General features: G+C 39.6%; 1 protein-coding gene across 3 annotated transcripts in view; it reads left to right on the top strand.

Moving 5' to 3' along the window:
- The window catches only part of lrfn5a (leucine rich repeat and fibronectin type III domain containing 5a), a 128992-nt gene that overhangs the window by 27575 nt on the left and 77760 nt on the right, over positions 1-23657 (top strand). The window contains exons 2-3 of one of the 3 annotated variants that reach the window (XM_039786771.1): positions 52-163; positions 725-831. The exons of 1 other annotated variant lie outside the window; for it this stretch is intronic. The gene's annotated coding sequence lies outside the window, so the exon portion shown is untranslated. The remainder of the gene's footprint in view (positions 1-51; positions 164-724; positions 832-23657) is intronic. One more of the 3 variants, XM_039786770.1, reaches the window with a different exon arrangement.

Here is a 23657-nt window from a genome sequence, read left to right as displayed (position 1 = left end):
GGCTGGAGTACCCCTTTATGGTCATATTGTTGTCATTTCTGTGGTGTATAGATGGAGATGGATGCGAACTCGGCTGGAAAAAGTAGAAAACCAGATGCTACACTGCAGTGTATCAACTTTCTGAGCTATATTGATGTTAGGATTCAAATTATGTCTTCTTCCAGTAAGTAATCTTCTCCAGGGACACAATTGTTGTCGTGCCCCGTTGCACTGAATTATTTTAAAACACCTCCATACCTGATTATGCTTTCATTTTTCTCAATTCCAATTAATAAACTTTTCACAAATACTGTGTATGACAATTCTACTCTGACATATGCAACCGTACATTTTGTAGGAATGAATTACATTTATTATTTTTTTATAATTATACTTTTTATCACATTTGATCATGTTTCGGTATGGAACGTTTAAAGCATAAAACAACTGTTTCTCTCAAAAAGATCTCACAGTGTCTGTCTGTAGCCATTCAATCATATCGTCAGACAAGATTCCAGATTTTGTGCTCACTGTCAATTGCCCATATTTTTTTCAGGTTCTTGCTCTCCACTATCTGTGCATAGCAACTATGGTATTGTAAATATTAGGAGCATTTGATTTTGATTGTTTAAGTTCTGGTAAAAAGAAAAACATGGTTATGGTATGGTTATCAACCTAAAAACTTTTTAAGGTTAGGAAAAGTTCACGGTTACGGTTAATAAACAAAGGCAATTGTTACTTGCAGGTTTGTGACGGGAGGCGATTTCTGCATGAAAGTCAGACATGCTTCACGCTATGCATCAACACTTCCTGCATTGGCACTGAAGGTTGGCACCGGACGTACATCGTGAGGTATGGATTTGTCCAGTGTGAACCTAATTCCTGAGCCATTTAGCATATCATTACAGACTCATTGTACTCTATTGGTGACTTAAATTGCACATTAACAACCTGATCATCTCATTTTCTTCCATTATGCCGCCATCAATAGAAGCCAGATTTCACACAAGGTGCCAGTCGCCTATGAACGCAAACTGGACCGAGTATGGGCTGAATTATAACATGTTCTTCCTAGCCGTCGCTTCTCGCTGCGGACTGCAACATTAGTTGTCAGTTCATTTGTCATGTGTCCAAGGAAGGTGTTTGCGGGGGTTCAGTGTTCTTGTCCAGCAAATTTGTGCCTTTCATTCATTCACAGTTACACATATGGACCCAGCAGATTTCGACTCTCAGCTACTGGGAGCTTCCCAGTACAACTAAACGTTTACACTACCCTGCCAATTGAGGAGCATTACAGCACTTTGTTCAAATATCTTGCTCTGGGGCTTTTTAACCGTAGATTTTTGATTCCAATTAACACTTTTGTACACTGTTGATGATTTTAAAGTGTATTTATTCCCTAAATAGACCCATATGAGATCGTAGTTAAAAAACAACTAGGTATTAGAATGTAGAACTTGATTAGACTAAAATCTACCCTTTTTCATCCTGTTAAAGGTATAAAGTTCTGGTCCCTAGGTTGCTACAGACCCTTATTTTGAGTCATAGTGATTTAGGCCATCACTACCCACAGATAAGGATGGGATAAATGGAGAGAAAAGAGAACAATAACATGGTGTGTATGTAAGGTTGACAGGTGTTAGAGTTACAGGGTCATTACCACCATAATCACCCAGTAATGACACACTGGGAGAAGTGGGAACACAACACTCCACACTCTTTGTTTTCTCTGTGTCCCCCTACCTCTCTTCCCCTCTCCATTTGACCTTGCAGCAATCAATCAGTATGCAGCAGATCCATCACTGATTGGAAACTGTGTGTGCGCCACTGTCTTTGTGTGAAATAACTAATTAGTTGAAAACACTGGCAGTCGTGAGTGAGAGTGTGTGAGCGACTGTTTGAAAGTGTGTGTTCATTAGCGGAACCCTCTAACATTCTAACGCTGGGTTTTTACCGGCAGCTTTTTACAATTGCAACTCTGCAAAAGTTAACTCAGTTAGAGAACGGGCGGGGGATCTTTTATGCTAATTTAGAGGTCCAAGCAAGACTCATCTTCTAAGCCAGATGTATTATAAGACCAACCAGGCCAATCTTCATCTACTGGCTGCTGCTCTGCACTTGTGACCAATATCGCAAGACAAATTTTTACCTCGACGAGAAGTCTCGTCACATTTAAATATCGCGCGTGAAAAGATCTTGTCACACCTCTAGTATTGCATATCTCCCATGTGACTGACATAAATGTATTTATTAGTGACAGCTCATTGCATAATATTGTATGTTATCTTTTCCATAATCTTCTTGTAAACTGTTATATTTTAGAGAGGGGAGGTGTTACAATGTCTGTGATTGTCTGTCTGTGTGTGTGTGTGTGTGTGTGTGTGTGTGTGTGTGTGTGTGTGTGTGTGTGTGTGTGTGTGTGTGTTTCTGCATGTCTGTGTGTCAGAAAAAGAAATCAAAGTTGTGTGGGTGTGTGCATAAATGTTTCTTCATGTGGGAGAATGCTTGTCAGCAATGAGCGATTGTCTTTTTGCTCGTGGAAAAAAGAAAGAGACAGACTGAGGAACCCAGTGTGTCTGTTTGTGCTCTTGTGCACTTAGCTATTCTGGAGGATAACAAGCAGCTCCCTCCATGGCTAAAGCATGGAAACACTGTTTTGTGTGCCATTTTTGCAGACAGATAGTGGTTAGTTAATAATTTGAAGGCTGACTAAGGTAGACTGGGCTCTCTCTGTTGGGTGTTTCTGAGAAAAGGAGAATATGTAGGAGCTATAAAGGATGCATGCTTGTGTGAGTTTGCCCAACCTTTTTTTCTACGTTCAGACATAATTAATTGAAGTAATTGTCAAGTGGTTATTTAATAATATGCAATCATGCTGCCAGATTTTCACACAACATAGTTCCAAATTAGCTTTAACTATGATTTTGTGTTTAAGTTGCAGTGGGACTGTGTGTGTGTGTGTGTGTGTGTGTGTGTGTGTGTGTGTGTGTGTGTGTGTGTGTGTGTGTGCATGCATGCATGTGTGTTTGTCTGTGTGTGCAGCCGTGATAGCCTGTTCAAAAATAGAAGTAGAATTAGTTGTACAGCGTACTAAGCTCTCAATTAGAAGTAGTTCACTTCATTTATTATTCCCATTAAATGTACTCCAGGTCCAAGCACACTCTGGAGTTGTGGACAGTGTGTGTGTGTGTGTGTGTTGTATGTGTGCGGGTGTGTGTGTGCGTGCGCATTATGTTGGTGTCTGCGACTTTTGGTGTTTGTAGCTCTAATATATCATATCTGGGTTGACATTTGTAAATACACTGCTCTGATTAATCTCACACACACACACACACACACACACACACACACACACACAACACACACACACACACACACACACACACACACACACAGACACATATACACACACTGTAATTCCAGGTTACGGTCCAGTTGTCTTTACCTCTGAGTACATCAGAAGGTGACATTGTTTTGGCAGAACAGGGAAGAATTTGCAGCTTGGGATCATTGTTTGAGTTTGTGTGTGTGTGTGTGTGTGTGTGTCATTGAATGTGTGTGCTTACTGTATTACTATGGGCAAAACATCCTTGCCATGTGTTAAAAGATAAATTAAGCATAGACAGTAAAAGCTATCACAAGCATTGTTTTTATTATTTTTTTATAGCCCTCAACTTTATAGGAAGTCAGTAGGCTTCCGGTTGCATGTTGCTTATGTTGCGTTTGAATGTATAGTATAAAACACTCCTTTCCTGCCAGCGCTAGGGGCGCTAATTTATGAAACGCTCCTGTGGGTCGTAGAGGGTAGAAATAAACAACCTATACCGTCGTAAGATTTGGAGGACTTGTTGCTAGGACTAGATTAAATTGAGCCAGATTCAACCAGATCTTACAATGTGTCTCCAGATTTTACAATGAAAAATGTTTTTGTTTCTCTTTGATCCATCCTGTTGGATTTCTTCCAGACTGCATACTCCTGCACACATAATACTGACTTGAAACACATCATCCCACTTGTTCTCATCCAAAAATATCTGTTCATCACTCATTCACCTTTCATTATTTCACCTAGTACAGTGGGTTATGCTTGTTTCCTGTTCTTGTTCTGTTTCTGCACTCAACTTTTCTTTGCTTTTAGATATGTGGCCATAGCTTTATTTATGTCTTTGTGTGTTTTCTATACGTTAACTGAAGGCACACTGCATTTACATTATTACCCCAGTCATCTCTAGTCGTCTCCAGTCAGCTCTAGAGATTCATTAGATGTAGCTTCCATTGCATATTGGCTGCAGTTAGAAATGGAGTTTATTCACTGCTGCATGCTAATGTCAGAAACAAATTTGATTTGGGTAGAATAATGAGGTAATTAGATGTAGTGCTAAATGGGCCAGTATCAGCTTGACAGGGAAGGACTTCTATTATCACCCTACAGAAAAAAAATACTGAGACAGGGTAGGGAAGTTTTGTATCACAGAGATGGAAAACAAACTGACACCAGTGACAAAATGTGTAAGCAAATTTAATGTCAGCGAGACAACGAGATACACGAATAAAGAGGACAGCAGATAAAGTTACAAGTCGAATGCCTTTTAAACAGAGGCAAAGTCACTGTCACCCTCGCAAGCCTTCAGTGTCCGCCTGGATGACAGCCCAAGACTGAGAGAGCGAGCGAGAGAGCAAGGTAAAGCAAGTGTAATGTCATCCCAGAAAGTGAGAGAGGTAAAGGCTACGACCTGTGTATAGCTCACAGTGCCTGACACAATGACTGTTAACAATGTAATTACATCACTGTCTGGCAGACAGCCTAGCTCTGCCTAACCCAATATAATACAACCAGCTTGGTCAAAGTAAAGTCTTACGAGAGAAAGACAGAAAAGACACAAGCAGAAATCCCTGCACTGCCTGAACTAATGCAGAACAAGATGTCTTGCTTTTCTGTGACATCCAGAAGTAAAAAAAAAATCTGATTATTTTTAGTTGAGTTATAATATCTCCAACCCAAAGCTGGGCTCCAGAACTAGAAATTATCTTGGTCTTGATAGTAGATTTTTTAAAAAATGTTTCAAATATGAAATTTACATAGTGTGGTCTGCACTGGATACAGAGCTACATAATGCATGTTTAGTGTGTGTTGTCTAACGCCACATAATCGCCACAGGAAGTGATCGCAAATTTGCAATACATCATCTCCAGCGCCTCGCTCTCTGCGCAGTGTCTGATGGTCACGGAAATGCATGGCCACATCAACCGGCCAGTGCACCGTTTTGTTGTTAGTTTTTAATGGAAGCATGGCTGGATTAACCCACTAGGGAGGCCAGGGGCAAAAGTGAGCCGTGGCCCCCAGGTGACCCCATGTTTGCAGTCATTTGTGAACACACATTTATTCAGGTTCACCATGTATATTTTGATGAAGGGCCAACAAGTCAGGTACACAAGGTAATATCAATTTAGTTCCTGAAGTGAGGCCTTTAGCATTTGAGTTCATATTGTGCTTTAGTGACACAATTCATATGTGGCCTTCTGGGCCGCTAAGGGTCTGGAACCCAGTGCCAGTTGCATTTTTTTCCCATTTGGCTATCCAGCCCGGATTGTGTCTTAAATGAAAATCAAAAGGTTAGTAATTGATACAGCTTTCACATTTCCTAACCTTGATTTCAGTTACTCTTGTATCATGTCATAGATCTTTCTCTTTCTCAGGGCTATTTTCTACATTGTCAGATTCAACATCTGCTGCAACATATTACGTAAACTGTTTTCAAAATCAGAAGAAATCATGTAATTTCTTGTACAGTAAGTGTGCATTTCACATTGGCAAATTGTGATTATGCAATGTATAACTTTAATGACCCATGCACAGTGCCAATGCGTAAAGTGAAAATGTGTACAAATAAATAGGTTAGACAGTGAGTGTGCGTTATGTTGCGTGCTTTAGCTTGGGTGTAATAGAGATGGTTACTAATGTCATGGTAACCAGATGGTGGGTGTTCCTGATCTTATGTAATACACATATAGGTAGTGTGGGCCTGCATTATTATGCAATTTTAGTGGATGGATCAAAGAGTAATCTCTGAGAGAATGTGTCATACTGAGGTTTATGGGAGGCATGAGCTTAAAGGTGGCTCGCACGCAAAATGAACAAATATCGGATCAGGGGAATGCTATTGATGATTAGTTCTGCACACAATGGGCATTTAAAGCAGTTTAATGCTGGAGTATTATCCAAGACAATATGTATAAGGCTTCAGAAGCTGGTATCTCACGATTTCCATTCATTGAAGTTGAAAAGAAGATAGGAAGAAATCTCTTCATCATATAGTGTATCATGTTCAAAAGAGGCGCATATGTTGCTACAGCGAGCATGTTAGAACATTTATATAATGCACCTGCATCAGCAATTCTGCATTTTTGGCCACACATGAATGATACATAATTACAAAATGCACATACATAGTCACGTGTGTGTTGGTCTGTCATTGTGTGTGTTTGTGCGTTGAATTGTCTGTGTGTCTGTATAGATAATGTATAAATTAACATACTGCTCAAAAGGCAAGGCAGAGCATTACCACTGCCAGCTGAGTGGGTTCAGATCCACAGGGGCCAGCCACACTGAAAATACGTGCATTACGCATTGAACCTTGAGAGGCTTTGGACAAAAAGCCTTCCCTTTACTGCATTGTATAGATTAAGTGGTATTCAGCAATTGTTCCATAGCAGACTAGCATTATGATGCATGAAAAAAACATTAATCTGAGTGATCACTTTAGAAATAGGTCAGTTTTATGTATTTGTATGATGACTCATTTAGTTCAAACCCATGGAAAAATGCAGTGACTTAGAACTAACTATAGCCATACTGTTTGTGTTTTCCCCCATAGGCTTGCAGTTGATATAGCATAACTAAACATATGAGTTATACACGGATGCTAATTAATTCAGAGGCTACCCACTCAGGCTGAACAGGCCACTGATTTCACACCATATAGGAGTGGAAACAAATTCCACCTTAAAGCCAAACTTCCATAAGCTGTTCCTACCACTTCAGCTCCGGTTCGTAAACATAAACAAGTTGATCTCCTCCTTACACAAATGTTCACAAATCTCAATCCAATTTCTTTCCGAGATGATTATGACTAAATGAGCTAATTCTGGGGTGTATTTTTCCCTCTGAGTATTTTAATATGTATCGAGACGCTGGCTTAACAGGCGAGATGCAAATGTGTGTGGAAAAGCAGTCAGAAGCACTTTAACTGCTAATGAGACTTGTGAGTATTGATACACATCTCGAATGTTTGCAATGGATTTTGGCCGTAAAGTTAGGCATTTTCCAATGCTCCGTGTTTAGAAAAACATTTTCTAACTAATGCCCAATAAATCACAGATCTGGTTGGGCTGCTTATGAATCACAGAGTTGAGTTAAGATGGAAGCAATGAGTCAATATGTGCGAAATGGGTGTGTCCTTATTTGTTTCTAGCTAGTTTTTTTGTTGTTTTTTATTATCTTTTGCTTATTGATATCAGATATAGATTAACCTGGAAGAATAAATGATAGGGTTGGGTACTTTTTTAGGTTCCGACTGAATTATGTCGGTACTACCGAGGACCGATTCACTTTAAATCAAACGGTGCCAAATTTCGGTACCAAAGAGCGTGTAAGGGCGAGCATATCTGTCCTCTCTGCATGTTGACAAAGAGCGGGGCTCAGCCCCGAAACACACACACACACACACACACACACACACACACACACACACACACACACACACACACACACACACACATACACACGCTCACACACACACACACACAGGCAGAGCTGTGGTGCGGACAGAGCAAAACAACGTTGACTTTGTTAAAGTCACAGTGAGTCACGGCAATGCCGGTAAAGCGGTTGCAAGTGTGGTTACACTTTTCAAAACTCCACGCAGACAGCATATATAACGGCGAGCCATGGTATTGTTAGAGTAACGTTAGATTTCCTCTGTGACAGGCAGGCACCACTGTGTTCACTATACCCTGTTGCTGACTGACAGGCTGGAGGTTGTAAGGCAAGGCAACTCTATTTCTATTGCACACTATAAAAAAAATAACTTTTGACTTACCGTCAAATGACAGCAAAAAAAAATTACATTATTATTATTAATCGCATTAATGTCATAGTTAACTAGCAATTAATCACACATTTTTATCTATTCTAAATGTCCCTTGATTTCTTTTTGTCCCATTATTTTTTCTCATTTTAATGCTCTTATCAACATGGAAAAGTGGATCGGCTTGCTTTGTGCTTTTGTCGCCTGACTTTGACGAGGGGGCGGAGAATTCGGATCAGCTGTGTGCTCGGCCATCAAGTGGTATTTCAGACTGGACGTGCTGCGAAGAAAACTCAGTTCACAACGACAAAACACACAGATCACTTTAGTCTTGTCAATGGAATCATTTGGCAACTTTTTAAAAGTAAACCTTCCATTCAGAATCTTATTGGCATCCATTTTGGCATCTCGCGCTTGCCGTCCACTCAAAACGTAACGTTAGCCTACTACTCTCTGGCGGCTCGCAAGCCCAAACAAGTGTGTGCCGCGTGCCTGTTGTTTTGTTTCCGGTCTAGCTAGATCCGGTGTGGTGTTGTAGTTTTTCTAACATTACTAGTTGTTGTGACATCATGTGAAAAAAAACTACAAAGTTTGCTAGGCCAAAAAGAATGTTAATCTTGCGATAAAAAAATTTACGCCGTTAAAATGGGTTTGCGTTAAAGCCGTTAATAACGCGTTTAACTGACAGCACTAATTATTTTACCAAAAAAAATAATAATTTTTTTTTCCTGTAAACATTTTCTGTTAACAGTTAAACTATTGTAGAATAAAATCTTGTCATAAAACATTTCTAGAATGTTAAACAAATGTATACATCTTTATAGAAACTAAGAAATATTGCAGAAATAACTTAAAATTACATAATTGCTTTTTTCATACTGTCAAAGTACAGATTTCTGGATGTAAAACACACAAATATTTGGTAAAATAACTTTCAAATACCCTCATTTAGGCGTTTATTTTATGATTATCAAATCTATTTACAGTAAATTCCTGTTTAACACTATTTTTTTTTACTGTACAACAAAACAAGATAATGTGATACTACCTTGCTGAAACATTATATTAATAGTCATTACTTTATATAAACATTATTTGAGAGTATTTCCAAGCAACTCTCCAATATATCTATGTACTTTTACCATTAATGTATGTTGTTTACTTTAAATAAACATTGTTTCATAGTAATTTAGAAGCAACTATCCGATATATTTACATACCTTTACCATTAATATATGAGGTTTACTTTATATAAACATTATTGACAGACATTTTACAGCATTGTCTAATCCATTCACTGCAGATCCTTATTTGAGATGTATGAGATTTTAAGATACATATTATAACCAGAATGTATCATAGAATTTACAGCTTGCTTTATAAAGAAATGCACTTAAACAGTGCTATCCTTAAAGTTAACATTTGAATCAACTTACATTGCATTATAGCTAAAGGGGAACTTTGGGCAATTTGGGATTTCATGTGTGTTCAAAATGTTAGTGAACATGATCAACTCTCTCCAAAATCCCCAAACTCAAATTTGTGATGTCATCAGATATAATGTCAGGAGCTTTTCCAAAAACAATGATGACACTGAGAACACCCAGGGGGATGTTCGGAGGTAACGGGTAGATTTTCTGTTTCAGAAATGAAACGCTAACATAGAATAAACCCTTATTTTATTGTTTTTATTCTACAAAATTAGTTGATGACATCATAGTTTGAGTCTTACATCTCTGGTTTGTGGCTTTGCAAGAGAGCAGCTCTTACTCACAAATGTCAGAGGTGAGAGTAAAGACCTTTACACACCAAGGACGTTTTTTTTCCGTGCGATTATTTTGCATGTCAACATATTTTTCGAACTGTTGTTTTTGTCACGAATAGTTTACTTATGAGGATCGTCATACTGTACAACAACACAGAGGCTGCTTTCCGAACTACAGATTGTACAGTCAGAAAAACTTCATCACTCCTTTCAACCTTGACAAAGGCAGCGTTTGCCAGAAACATTCTTTCTGTTTTTACCTTTCACAATAAGCCCTAGACATATGCTACACTGATTTGCAGAGGGAATTAAATTCACTGAGTATTTCACTAAAAGAAAACTCACTAAATAGATTACAGTAGCTTAGTGTTACAGCTTTTACTGCTTCGGGGGGGAGACAGGGCTGGAGTATCCAGAGCTAACCCCCGTCCCTCCATACTTCTTTGCAACAAGGCAATTCAAAGCGCTTTACATAAAACATTAAAGAGCAGTTTAAAAAGGAGATAGAAAATAAAAAAGGCTAAAATAGAACCAAATACAATAATAAAAGCCTACAGTGCAGTGTAAGAAATGAATAATTATTAGATAGTTTGTATGGATGGGTTTGGGAGGGGAGAGGGAGGGTGTTTTATTTGTGTGGCATGTAAAATGTTCTAAATAAATAACAACATGTTCTAAGTAAATGGGATAGATAGGTTTGGAATTATTTTTACAACTGAAATTAATTGTTTGTCATTACAGAGAGAAAGTACCAAAAAAGGTACCGTTGGGTACCGGAACCAGTTCTCCGGTACCTTCCGGAAAAAAAGTGAACGGTAACCAATGGTAATTTTGCTAAAACAAATTAATAGAGACTTTAGTAAAGACTGTGACACATATTATGACTGAGCTGAGTTGGAACATGACAAGGCAAATAGGACAAAGCCTGTTCCAGTATGGGTCAGCTGCTTGGTATTGAAAGATTGTAAAAATGTGTCTTCTGATTCACTGCCCATCGTTTTCAATACCAGACTGATCTCATGAAGTGGCGTATGTATGACACGCCAATTCGTATGCCATTTTTGGCGTTTTATCAAGACGCATACTTGCTTTTTAGCGCGTTTATCAACGCCTCTTGGCCTCCATTGACTTACATTACCTTGCAATTGCGTGTGAATTTACGCCGTAGCGAGTAGTATGAGAGGGCTAAAATCCGTGTAGCGAGGTTGGTCAGGGTAGTGGATGGGTCAAACACAGGACTTTCACCCAAGAGACCGGGGATCGTGTCCCGCGTGTCACAATTCCTTCGTGTCCCGCGTGTCACGTTTCCTAAACTCAACCGTCGCCTTCTTCTTTTACTAAACCCAACCCCATTCTTCTTTTCCTAAACCCAACCACTTCACTTAAGAAAGTGGGCGTGTATGTTTACGCAAAGTCATGATGTCATGTTGTCAATAACGGTTATTCAAACATTATTTGCGACTGGAATCAGGACATTGGCATTGTGTGTTTGCAGGAGAAATGAAAATACAAATAGAAATTGTTTAGCAAAGGACAAACTGTTGCTGCTGTGTTGTGAGTGAGTGCTGAGCCAAATGTATTTTTCCCTGGGGGGTGCCCGAAACATATAAACATTTCGTGGCCTATAAGAATGGATAACCAAATTACCGCCTCCTCCTGTATGTTTCTGTGTACTAGCTGTGAAAACAAATATCCCTCTTGGACAATAAATCTAAATCTAAAATGAGTGCCAAAGTAAATAATCAGTGCCAAAAAAAAAACACAAGACTAAGTGGGTTTCATTAAACATAAGTAGAGTCAGGCCACACACCCGCCACATACACACACGTTTGGATCAGTACTTTTAAAGCTACACACTAGTGACAAAGTAATGCAATCGACCATTAAATTAAGCTTAGCGTTAGTTCATGCAGGACACAAAAGTCATACGCCCGTTCTGCACGGTGCTCCCTGTTTCAGCTTAGCATGCCGCTTGGCTGGTCCAGGGAGCATTATCAAGAGCGGAGCCATCTGTGCCAAGCACAACTGTATTTCCATTTCTTGCAATACATGGTTAAATCTATGAGCAGAGTGTTCTTGACTGAACTACATTTGATCCACACTTACAATTATAGGCGGACTCAACAAAGGTGTGCAATGTCCCTTTGCTACTACCTGTGTCCTTCTTACGCTGCATTCATTTATACATTTTTCAAATGGTCTATGACAGGATGTGTTTTACGGGTTAGTTCACTTTACGACGGCCTCACTTATTTATTTATTAATGTATTTGTTTATAGTGTGTTTCCCTTGTGCCAGTTAACCTTGGTGAGACTTGACACAAAATCGATAAAACATGAAGGGAACTGTCAGATGACACCAAGAAAGTAAATATAGACTCAACTTTAATTCACTTTTAAAAGTCACTGCTGTGACACCGTCTCCATCCTCAGTCTAGCTTCCATTGACGTTACTGTTCTCCCGACATGGTCATCCTTGTGTGATTTCCCTGTGGATGCTCACAATTTTTTCTGACTATATAAACACGTCGCTCTGATGAAGCTCTCTCTCCTTCAGTTCTCTTTGTAGAGTTTATGATACTTCGTTTCCAATTTTTGTTTTTGGACAGGAACGGGAATTTGTCCATTCTTGCAGATTGTTCGGCGGTTGCCTAGCGACAGGACTGTTTTCATAGTCCTGCCTATCGCCAAATATGTATTCTAAGTTGTAGAGTATGTGCTTCTTTCTGACTGTCATGCCTGGAGAAAACAGTCTTGCGTGGTTTGTCCAGTTAAGTTTAGTGTGTTGTGGAATTTGTACATTGATATTATTATCTTTATCTTGGGACCATGTAGCTGCATTACTGTGTGTGTGTGTGTGTGTGTGTGTGTGTGTGTGTGTGTGTGTGTGTGTGTGTGTGTGTGTGTGCGTGTGTGCCTGTGTGTGTGTGTGCGTGTGTGTGTGTGCTAATTTACATGGGAATACACACACTACCTCTGTCCCAGATATACACACACACACACGCACACACATACACACCTGCACGCACACTTGCACACACAGCACAGCACAACACACTGCTGCAGAATATATTCTGGCCTATTTCTCAAAATAATGGGATGTGCATTGTGTGTGTGTCTGTGTACTTGTCTGATGTCCTTTGAAGTCCACTGACATTTTGTTGAGAGATACATAATTATACACACACTCATAAACGCACACGTGCACACACCGTGCGTGCATGTATGTGTAGGCTGGCCAGTTTCATGGGGCTGCAGATCAAAGGCATTTGTGTCTCTGTGGTGGACCGTCTTCTCCTTTTTTCTTCTCCAACTATTTTCAGTTTTTTCAAGGTTTGCAGAAATGATTTTGGTTGAGATCCAGTGCTTTCTCAGTAGCTGGGACCAGAGATATCAGATCACACAAAACTGAAAATGAGTCTTTATATTAAGGATGGTTGGACAGATCATGATCACTGTTATTCTTAACAGAATTAGGGTTTTTTCACATTTGGGTCAATTTGAGAGCTTCATCCAGACCCAAAGTTGTTTGCCCCGAGAGTTTCAAAATTATATATTGGTGATAATTATGAATGTTGTCTTGCCATTAGCTCGTAGAACTATCCCTAAATGCTGTTGGTTCTTTACTAAATTTACATTATCTTTATTTCCTAGTTCCGAGAATCGGTTTTAAAATAGTTTGGCAGTGTTCCGGCATGCGGAAAAAATTCATAAGTCTAATTAGTGTTGACAGAAGGTGACTCTCTGTGAAGTATGGAACAGTGCAAGTACTTTTACATGTGGAATATTTTCATTATTAAACATCTACAGATGTTATGCCAAGTGACAAAAAAGTATATTTGTGTCCGGTTATTAAAAGTTCATCCACTCCTGCCAGCCAATCAACAGCAAGAGTTTTTAGTGGCCATGGTATAAGTGCAGTTAATCCATAGTTCTATTGTGTGGAAGTTCAGTTTCCTGTAATGATCACATCTCTCAAATGACAGAAGAAACAAACCTGTATCTGGAATCATTTGGGCCAAACTAAATTTCTATACCTCCCTTCCTTTCCTCTTTTTTTCCCCTCAACCATCCTATTATGAAACATAAGCTCTCCTTTTCTTTATGCAAACATCTGTAAACTGCCTAAAAACATGTTCTACTATGTGCTTATGTGCACCATCATTCAGCTCCTATTCTTATTCTTGTCTTTCCCTTTTTTTTGTGTTTTACCATCTGCTTGTCCGGCCGGTGAAAAAGTATTCATCCTCCTGACATATCACCCAAATGCAGCTCAATGGATTTAACAATCTGGAACAAATAACAGTATTATTCTGAGTGGATTACATTTAGGCATCGCTGGACCACCTGTTTCATGAAATCAAAATGGCATTAATCCCAAATGAATTAAATAATTTAAAATGAAGCAAATAGATAAAACTTTCTTTAACAGCAGGAGATTAAGCCTGTGTTGACTCAGCGAGTGAACTGACGCAAAATACTGAACAGCTGTCAGGTTGGCTGTCTGGCATTACTGTTTCAAAGAAGGGGATGTTCCTGTCAGGAGAACCTCTTCAGAGTCTGAATTGCCAGTAAATTCCCAGACTACCTGGTAAAAGGACTGTGCTTGTGACCAGGCTAAAATGACTGGCTGCAACTGCTGCTCTGATTCAACCACGCTTCACTTTGAAGACTGTAAGTTGGGCATTTTTAGGCCTTTATTGACAGGACAGTCAAACCCAGGCCCGCTGCTTCGAGGAGTAAACCTCTATAATATGGGCGCCCGCTCTACCAACTGAACTATCCGGGCACCCAAGTAAGTCACTCTTTGAAGGAGATATAAAACCATATTCATTTACATGTGTTGCAGCTATATATTTTCAAACTGGTAAAAGAAACCCCGTCTTTGCATTTTATTTTAATCACAATCTGTTTTAATAAAAGAGCTTGTGAAAAGTGGCTTTGACTTAAAACTGAAGATTTAGCCCACTTTGTAAAAAAATACAGAGCTATATATCGTGTATCGCCATTCAGCGCTAATGGGGACGCGAGGAAAAATTTGGGTGCACCTAAATTTTGTGCTGGTGCACCTAAATAAAAAACGTTAGGTGCACCAGTGTAACCAAGGCAAAAAGTTATTCTGGAGCCCTGCATAATTCCTGAGATATGTAATACTATAATAATTAATGAATTTAGTGGTGGATTCCAAACATTTGAATTGTAGCATAAAAATGTTTTTCAGTTACAAGGTTGATGTTTAGTAAAGCTATTACTGCCAGCGCTGTATTATACCTCTTTATATAGACTTTTTTTCTACCAGAAATGTTTTGCGCTGGTCAGGAGGTAGCCTACTTTGCCTAAAAAAACTATTGAAAAGGGGTACATTATTGAAAAAGGTTTGAGAACCACTGAAACTTTGGAGCAGGACCTTTCGCAATTATGCACCATTAATTTGGAATTTAAACAATGCTGTCGAACTAACTGATAATAGTAAGACCTTATGAGAGATGAGTATTAGTGTTTTTACTAGATTCAGTAACAAATCTCACTCGTTAGGTGTCAGCACCACACTCTTTCTGAGGTCCTAACTCTGGAGCTGACAGCATCTCTGAGATATTATTTGCTGATTTTGATTTTATGTTTGTCGTTGTTGCTGATTCAGATGTGTAACTGAGAGTTTTTATTGGTGAAGCTCTTCGTTATGCACACGGAAATCCACAGCAACTATGAAATCGACATATGTTCAAATGATCCGCATTTATGTGTAGTGTGAAAAGGCTCAAAGCGAGGGATCTGATTAAAGCAGAGACCCAGGGATTTGGAGTGTCTTATGATTCTGCTGAGTGGGAGGTTATTGTTCCAAAACATTGAATATGTATTGGAGAATGAATTTAAACACCAGACATCTCAGCACTTGGCCAAGAAATTGTTGAGTCACTGGTATTGATCAACAATCCGCCACCCTTTCACAGATTACTGTTGTCGCTCTGTGCATCTTTGAATGTAATGTGCATCGCTGTCTGTCAGTAGATTGTCAGAAAACCTGTAACATTAGGGGTGGGAATCACCAGAGGCCTCACGATACGATATCATCACGATACTTATGTCACGATACGATATTATTGCGATTTTAAACATATTGCAATATTCTGCGATATATTGCAATGTATTACCTTTTTTCCAACTTCAAATTTTTCCCAATTTCAAATGATGTCCCCAAAGGAAAATGTTGTCAACATCTGTTTTACCGAAAAAGATACATTTCTCTTTTTGTTCATCTCACTTAAATTTTATTGCTGCAATATGGGATTGTCAAGCAGACAGACTGACCAACACATATATCATAAAAGATCGATACTTGGCGTCTGTGTATCGATACAGTATTGCCACGAAAAATATCGCGATACTATGCTGTATCGATTTTTTCCCCCACCCCTATGTAACATACCAAAATACTCTCATGGGAGGATTTGACACATGCAGATTTGTATTGTATTGCATTAGCAATTTAACTTTCTGGCACCAATTAGCTAGTAGCTAATACAAAAAAAGGAACACATTTTGAACGTGATTGGCATTACCTGCATAACACATAAAAACTCAAGTGTAACGAAAGGTTAACTATGCAGTATTAAAGCAGTAAAAAACCGAAAGATGATATGAATGTTATAGAGAGGTTTTCTAACAGTGGTTTACCAGTTTCTTAGCAACAGCTTTGGGTAATGTTAATACTGCCACCAAATTTTAAAGGCTGAACTCTGCTCTGATCCACAGTAATCACAATTTCTAAACCTGTCTGTAAAGAGGAAGGATTCAGTAAAACCCAAACCTTATTGCAACCTTATCTCAAAGAATTCCGTGAAATGAACATGGCCCCTTAACTCAAAATCTGTGGCAGTTTCACGGAATCGCAAAAAATTCCGTGATGGGCCCACGGAAGAATTCCGTGAAATGAACACTGCCCCTTAAGTTAAGGAAAAGGTTGTGGGTGGGCTTACGTCTCCAACAACGGTTGGGTTTAGGAACAGAAAAACGGGACGAGGGACGACAACGAGACGGTTGGGTTTAGGAAAAGAAGAATGGGACGGTTATGGTTGGGTTTCCCCGGTCTCCTGGGTGAAAGTCCTGTGTTTGACCCATCCACCACCCCGACCAACCTCCTTACACAGATTTTTGGGCTTTCATACTACTCACTACCGTAGTCGCTCCTAATGCTACGTCATCTTCTCATTGACTTTACATTGGCATTGTTTTCCGTGGTGGCCACATGGAATTTTCACACATTCCGTGCCACCCCCACGTAATGCGGTGTTAACAGTTTGTGATCATTTCACGGAATTCTGTGAGACCAGGCTGCTTATTGTGCACAACAGCAACCGTGTTACTGATGGGATACTAAACGCATGTTCATTCAGAGGGATAAGCCTGTCTACTGACAGTCCAACACTTTAATATATCATAAGTCAGTGAGGAAGGTGCTTCAATGTCCAGACAGAGATACAAAAGCAGAGGCATCATACATATTCATGTATAATCTGTGTATTTGTATAACTTGTGATCTATAATTTGTGAAGAAGAAGCAAAGCATCTTGTAAATGGGGTAAAGATGAAAGAAAAAGAAATACATCCTTTTTGGTCAAGAACATTGTCATGCTGTATGAGGCATACATCTCTGTCTGCTGCTACAAAACTGGATGGAAATGAGAAAAACCAGCTGCATTCTTGACTCTTTATTCACAGGCCCTTTGTGATACAGGCCTATTGTGTTCCAAATCCTCCTCAGTGCGTAGTCAACTCAAGCAAAGCAAAAACATCAACATATGTCAGAGGGTTTTCACTTTAAAAGTACTTCAAATCGAATATTCCGGGTTTTCAACCAAAAGGCGTAGCAGCATTTTGTGGTGTTCGTTGGTTTTTCAATGGGACACTGTGAAAGGCTCTAAAACCAGCAGGGTGGCCTTTTGCAGCGCATCTTTTTTGCTGCCTCTGTTGGTGTGAAAGGAGCTTAAGTGGGGCTAAGTCGCTAGCAATGGGATTTTAGAGGAAGCCCTGCTTGCACTGAGTGCTTTTTTACTGTGTGTCTGTGCTGAATGTGCATGTGTAGGAGTGATGCTAAAGTTTGAAATAACGTACTTGTTTGACATTCTTACATTCACCGCCTCTGTTATTTTTGGGAGCCATTTGTGGAAGGTGAAATACTAGCTTCGTGACCCAAGGAAGATGCATGCCCCCTTTGTTGTGTAGTTGAAGTGCAGAGCCTGCAAGTCATGCCAGTGTTGTATGTTTGTATCTAAGAAGGCATGGTTTTGAATCTCCAGTTAACAGATTGCCTTGATTACAATTGTTTCTTATCTGGAATATAATATAGGATTATGTGCTTAAAGGGGCTCTGAGGGCTCTGGGATTATTTGTCTGCTAGTGGAATGGAGCAATCCTCTGCTTAATACACACTCACCTAGCCTTTAGGCTATACAAAGGCTAAAGGCAGGTACTGGCCTACGTAAGTCGTGGACTCTGCCTTTTGACATCTGTTTTACTCTATAAGAACAACATGTATCCATGAAGCAAGCCCAACTGCAGTAGCCTAACTGCACTTAAACTGTGGAGTAAGTGAATTGTGGCTTTGTATTGCTGCTCAGGCTGCAGTTACTGCACTTTGGCTTGGCAATGCATAGACTCCAGAGCCCTTAAATTTACCACACTCTCTTTCACAGGGAGACAAGCTGGCTAGTCTTAAAGCTAAATGTACATGCTTTTTGTCTAAGTTCAACAAACCTGCATATTGGCAACTATACAGTATCAATAACTAAATAAGGCAGTAGCTAAACTAAGTCATGATAGAAATAACATATATTGCTTGTAAGAAGTAACTAGCTTAGCAGGACGGGTGTATTTGTGTAAAACTGTCTGCCTAAAAAGGTACACAAGGTATACAATGATATATAAACACATGTCAATATGTCACATAATTTGTCAGCCTGACAACCTGTTTTTCTCCACTTTAGTCTCTCTCTGTAGTTACCGTTCGGCCTTTGCAGTACAGTACACTCTGGTATAAATAATCTAACTACACATAATCTTGTTCTTTCACCGTGCTTTCCTTAGTGGATCTGTGTGTTATATCTGTCAGGTAGTTCGACAGACAGTAGAGATTTTCTTCTCATGCATGCACACATTACCTCCATTAACATCTCTCTCTCCCTTTGTCTTATGCATCACCCTTATTAATTCCTCAATGTTGCTCAAAGTGCAAATGTGATTCACCATTAGGAAACAGTAACATAAAATATAATGATAAGAAATGCTATCTAGTTAGATATTTTGACTGCAGTTTTAAATCTTGACACATTCAATACAAAGAGGGGTTTGATCTTCCTCCGACGTACTTTGGGTTTTCACCATGACAGCACAGCTAAGGGGGTGGATAGAGTCAACCTGCAGTGAGGGATGATGGGAAGGGAGAGGGAGTTGGGTGGGCAGAGATGGATGGAAAGATAGATAGGTGGAGAGAGAGACAGACAGAGGAGGGGTGGGCAGCAGTAACAGAGATGGAGGGATAAGGTAAGAAAGAATGACAAATGCAGAGATGAAAGATGTTCCAGCTGGAGCCACAACACGCACGCGCGCACACACACACACACATACACACATACATACATACATACATACATACATACATACATACATACATACATACATACATACATACACACACACACACACACACATATACACACATACATACATACATACATACATACATACATACATACATACATACATACATACATACATACATACACACACACACACGGTATGTTATCATCTGGTGTTTACAACCAGTCAACCAGCCAACCTGTTTTTCTAAGCAGTAAGCAGTTTTTATTTTACTATATCTCTTTACATAAATATTTTTTTCTACTACTATGGGCTAACAGTTAACATAGAAACAATCAGACATACATTTAAATTACCCTCAGTAAATAGACAGTATAACATGGCTATGCTGCCGCCTGCTGGTAGAGGCAGTAAATTCCAACTTGACCACATCTCCGTGATCTGCGTAACGAGTGGAACGTTGAACCTTGAAAAGAGCAACAGTAATAACCTATTATACCATGGTCTGGGTGAATACTCGATTCTGATTGGCTGCAGGGTGTCCATTAAAAAGTGTTATACCATGGTCTGGGTGAATACTCGATTCTGATTGGCTGCAGGGTGTCCATTAAAAAGTGATATAGGACACCTATTAAAGGAGTTTGGTGAAACTGACTGTTTACTGTTCTATATGAATGAGCTACATTAAATTGAAAAGGAAATGTGGATTTATTATTTCCAAATCGTCCTCTGAACACCACAGGATGGCGCTAAAACACACAGGCTGCAAGAAGTAAGTTCTACTGGCCCTCTGGACTGACTTTGTTTCACAGCGAATAACGTTATCTCACATCCTGTTCACTGTTCAGGTCGCTGCTTCAGGTTGCGCCGTTGCAGCCGACGGTAACGTTACACATCGCGGATCAAATTCTTCGTAAAAGTCGTTATTGTTTTGGGGACAATGACATGGCTTGTTGTTCAACATACTGTCAAATTATTTTTACTGATTGCCAACTGTACACAATGTTATTGACTTTGGATCTTGCTAGCATAGCGTTAGCTTTCTGGCTCGTAGCTAAACTGAAGGGTTCTATCAGCTGAGCGGACTATATAAATATCTCCGGTTGCTAAGGGAGGCAAGTCATATCTAAGGTTCTTCCTATTTCCTGGTGGAGAACGTTTGCATTACATAAGAACCTGATGGATGGGAATGATTGTTCAAGGTATTAGTCAAACCGTCAGGCGTAACCAGGGAAACGGAGTTATTGTTTGGATAAACTTTAGATTTCGATTGTAAAACTAATTAAAATATGAACTAATGTTTTAAAAATATGTTATTTGGCAAGTGACCATGGTATAAGCGGGTTAATGCCCTTCGAGGTGTCCATTGTCAGGTATTAATGGACTTCGGCGGAACTTCGGTTCACGCCTCGCCGTCGTCCATTAATACCTGACAATGGACACCTCGTCGGGCATTAACCCTTACATATACCATCATTACTGAGATTAAACTACATTCTCGATTATATTTGCACTGAATAACGCATTCAGTTAACAGAAACATAACTCTTGCAGCGCACATGAATAGATGCGCAATATTAGCTCACACATAAAATAGCACCCTCGTGAATTAGCCTGCTGTTGCTAACGTACATTCATAAATCCTGCATAACATCGTCCCGTACCCACAGGACATCAGACTTACTTATTGATGCACGCACACAGTAGTGTCGACAAACTTAGTCCAATGAGGGGAGAAAGGAAAGTGTGATAGTGTTCCACGTTAATGCCTTTTCTCTCTCGCTTGTGACCGCTGTGTCCAACGTTACTAGCAGGTAGAGCGAGCTACAACTGACAGAGAGAGAGAGAGAATGTATCACTACAGCCAATCCAGTCTGCTCAAAGCGATGGTCTTTTTCACAAATAGGTTACACGTAAGTAGCTTCCACTTAAGGGGCCCTATCTTGAACCGGTGCAGCGCAAAGCCTAACACAAGTGTCTTTGCTAGTTTAACACCGACGCAGTTGTCAATTTCCTGTCCAGCGCCCGCGACTAGGATTAGTGTGTGTCTGACAGGGTGGGCTGCGTGGCATCACGATGGTGGCTCTCCATCGTAATGTTGGCCAGCCATCACGATGGACGATGATATCACATATCGGCACAACCCTAGTTTGCATGGATCATCAGGCATTTAGGTGCAGACATAAGTGATATGTGAACTGTGGTGATTCTGTAACACTTCTGTAAATGTTAGTCACAGCCCTGGTAAAGTTTGGTTAGACCAATGCACTGATTAGTTTTGCATTGAAAAATACAGTAGATTGATACAATAGTGGTTGCATTGTGACCGTAGCTGGTGAATATGTTGAAATGAAGTAACTGCGGTGTGGTGTAAATAGCATTTGAAGAAAAACAATGGCCATGTCATTTCTTGGTTTGCTTTAGCGTAGTCAAATTACAAAATACTGCAAATCCAGAGATGGTATCAGTTGTTGCCAAGTCCAAGTCAATGCACTACTGCTGCTATCTGTTTTCCCACAGTACACACTTCTGTCGCCTGACAATATGTAAATCAGCACTTTGCCAGTTACTGGCTTACTGAGCTGCATTCAAACATAGCCTCAGCTGGTGTTTGTTGTGTTATCTAATACTGATGTCATTGTTTTGATGTGTATGTGTGTGTGTGTGTGTGTGTGTGCATGTGTTTGTTCAAAGAGCATGTCAATGTCATTTTCAATGTCAATTTATTGATATAGCACATTTAAAAAAACTGATGTTTACCAAAGTGCTTTACAAGGTAAATACAACAATAACACAATAATTGAAATACAGAGTATATCACAAAGAAAAAGAATAAAAGGTAATGATATCTTTCATCAACTCGAAATAAAAGCAAAAAAAAAAAAAAAAAAGATGTGTTTTAAATAGTGATTTGAATTTGTTCCACAAGTTAGTGGCGGCTACAGAAAAGGCTGTAGCCTTGCATTACACTCCAGTTCAACAACTGGTTAAAGTTGTAGCTTTCGTGCAAAGTTACACCCACATTTGCTCACTAAAAATCAGTATGCATATTCAGGGCACAGATTCTCTCACACACGCTGAGTTGTGTAGCCTCCACTGATGGACCACACCTCAGTTATGTAAGTGCTCTGTGCTGTGTCAGAGTAACTGGAGGAGTAAATGTGTGGGAGTATCCATACTGTGCTCTGTTACTACTGAGAGGGTTTGACTCTAACATACCACTGCACTAATTAAACTTACTAAATCCCTGTATACACTTAGCAACCTGCATCCTTTACCCCTTGGTCTGCAAAGATAACACATTTGTGAGATAAGCTGAGTCAGTGCAATCTTTATTGTTGCTAAGGGGACATGAGGGTTTGCATCAGCAAAGAATACAGGTGTAAATGTGGAGAATGTTAAAAGAAATATTTATGAACACAACATAATTAGCATCTTTATGGTCATAATAAAATGGTGCCTTCCAGGCCAAGAGTAGTAGAACTGAAAAAATACATTTATCTAAAGCAGGGGTGTCAAACTCATTTTCACTAGGGGCCACACTGGAAAAAGAGAATCACACCAAGGGCCGGACATGTAGAATATATTGACATGCTTTTGTTACTGCATGTCACTTTTTTTTAACATTCTGATAGGTTTTTTCCTAATTTTCGTAGTTTTTTCTGACGTTTTTGTGGCTTTGTCAGACATTTGTCACCTTTTGGTAATTTGTTGCTTTTTCCGACATTTTAGTACGCTTTTTGTTGACACGAAGCCCTACAAAAGTCATCAAAAGAATTCCTTCTGGGGGAATTTCTGAGTCTCAGAGTCGGCAAATCTGCCATATTCTGCTTTGAATGTCACGTAATTGCAGTTTAAAAAAACACTTTCCTGGGATTTTGGTTTGGCGCACAACTAGGCGGGCCAAAATGTATTGTGAACCCAAATTGATATACGGGCCGGATCTAAATCTACAAGGGGCCGGATTTGGCCCGCGGGCCTTGAGTTTGACACGTGATCTAAAGGAAGAAGTGAAAATATTTAGTTTTTTACAAAAAGTAGTTATACAGTATATGCCAACATTCCTTTACTTTGTGCATGACTGTTGCACTGTGCTGATTGTGTTTGTGTGTCAGCACAGATGATAACAATTCTCCAATAACAGATACAAAAAAACTACCTCATGATCAGATGGCATGTGACATTTGTTGACTCAGCCTGGGTCAAAATCCACTCTCCGCTAATTCTTTG

This window comes from Perca fluviatilis, chromosome 20 (genome assembly GCF_010015445.1).
Source record: "Perca fluviatilis chromosome 20, GENO_Pfluv_1.0, whole genome shotgun sequence".
Lineage (NCBI taxonomy): Eukaryota > Metazoa > Chordata > Actinopteri > Perciformes > Percidae > Perca > Perca fluviatilis.
The sequence above is the reverse complement of the archived record's forward strand: the minus strand, read 5'-3'. Positions and strand labels throughout refer to the sequence as shown.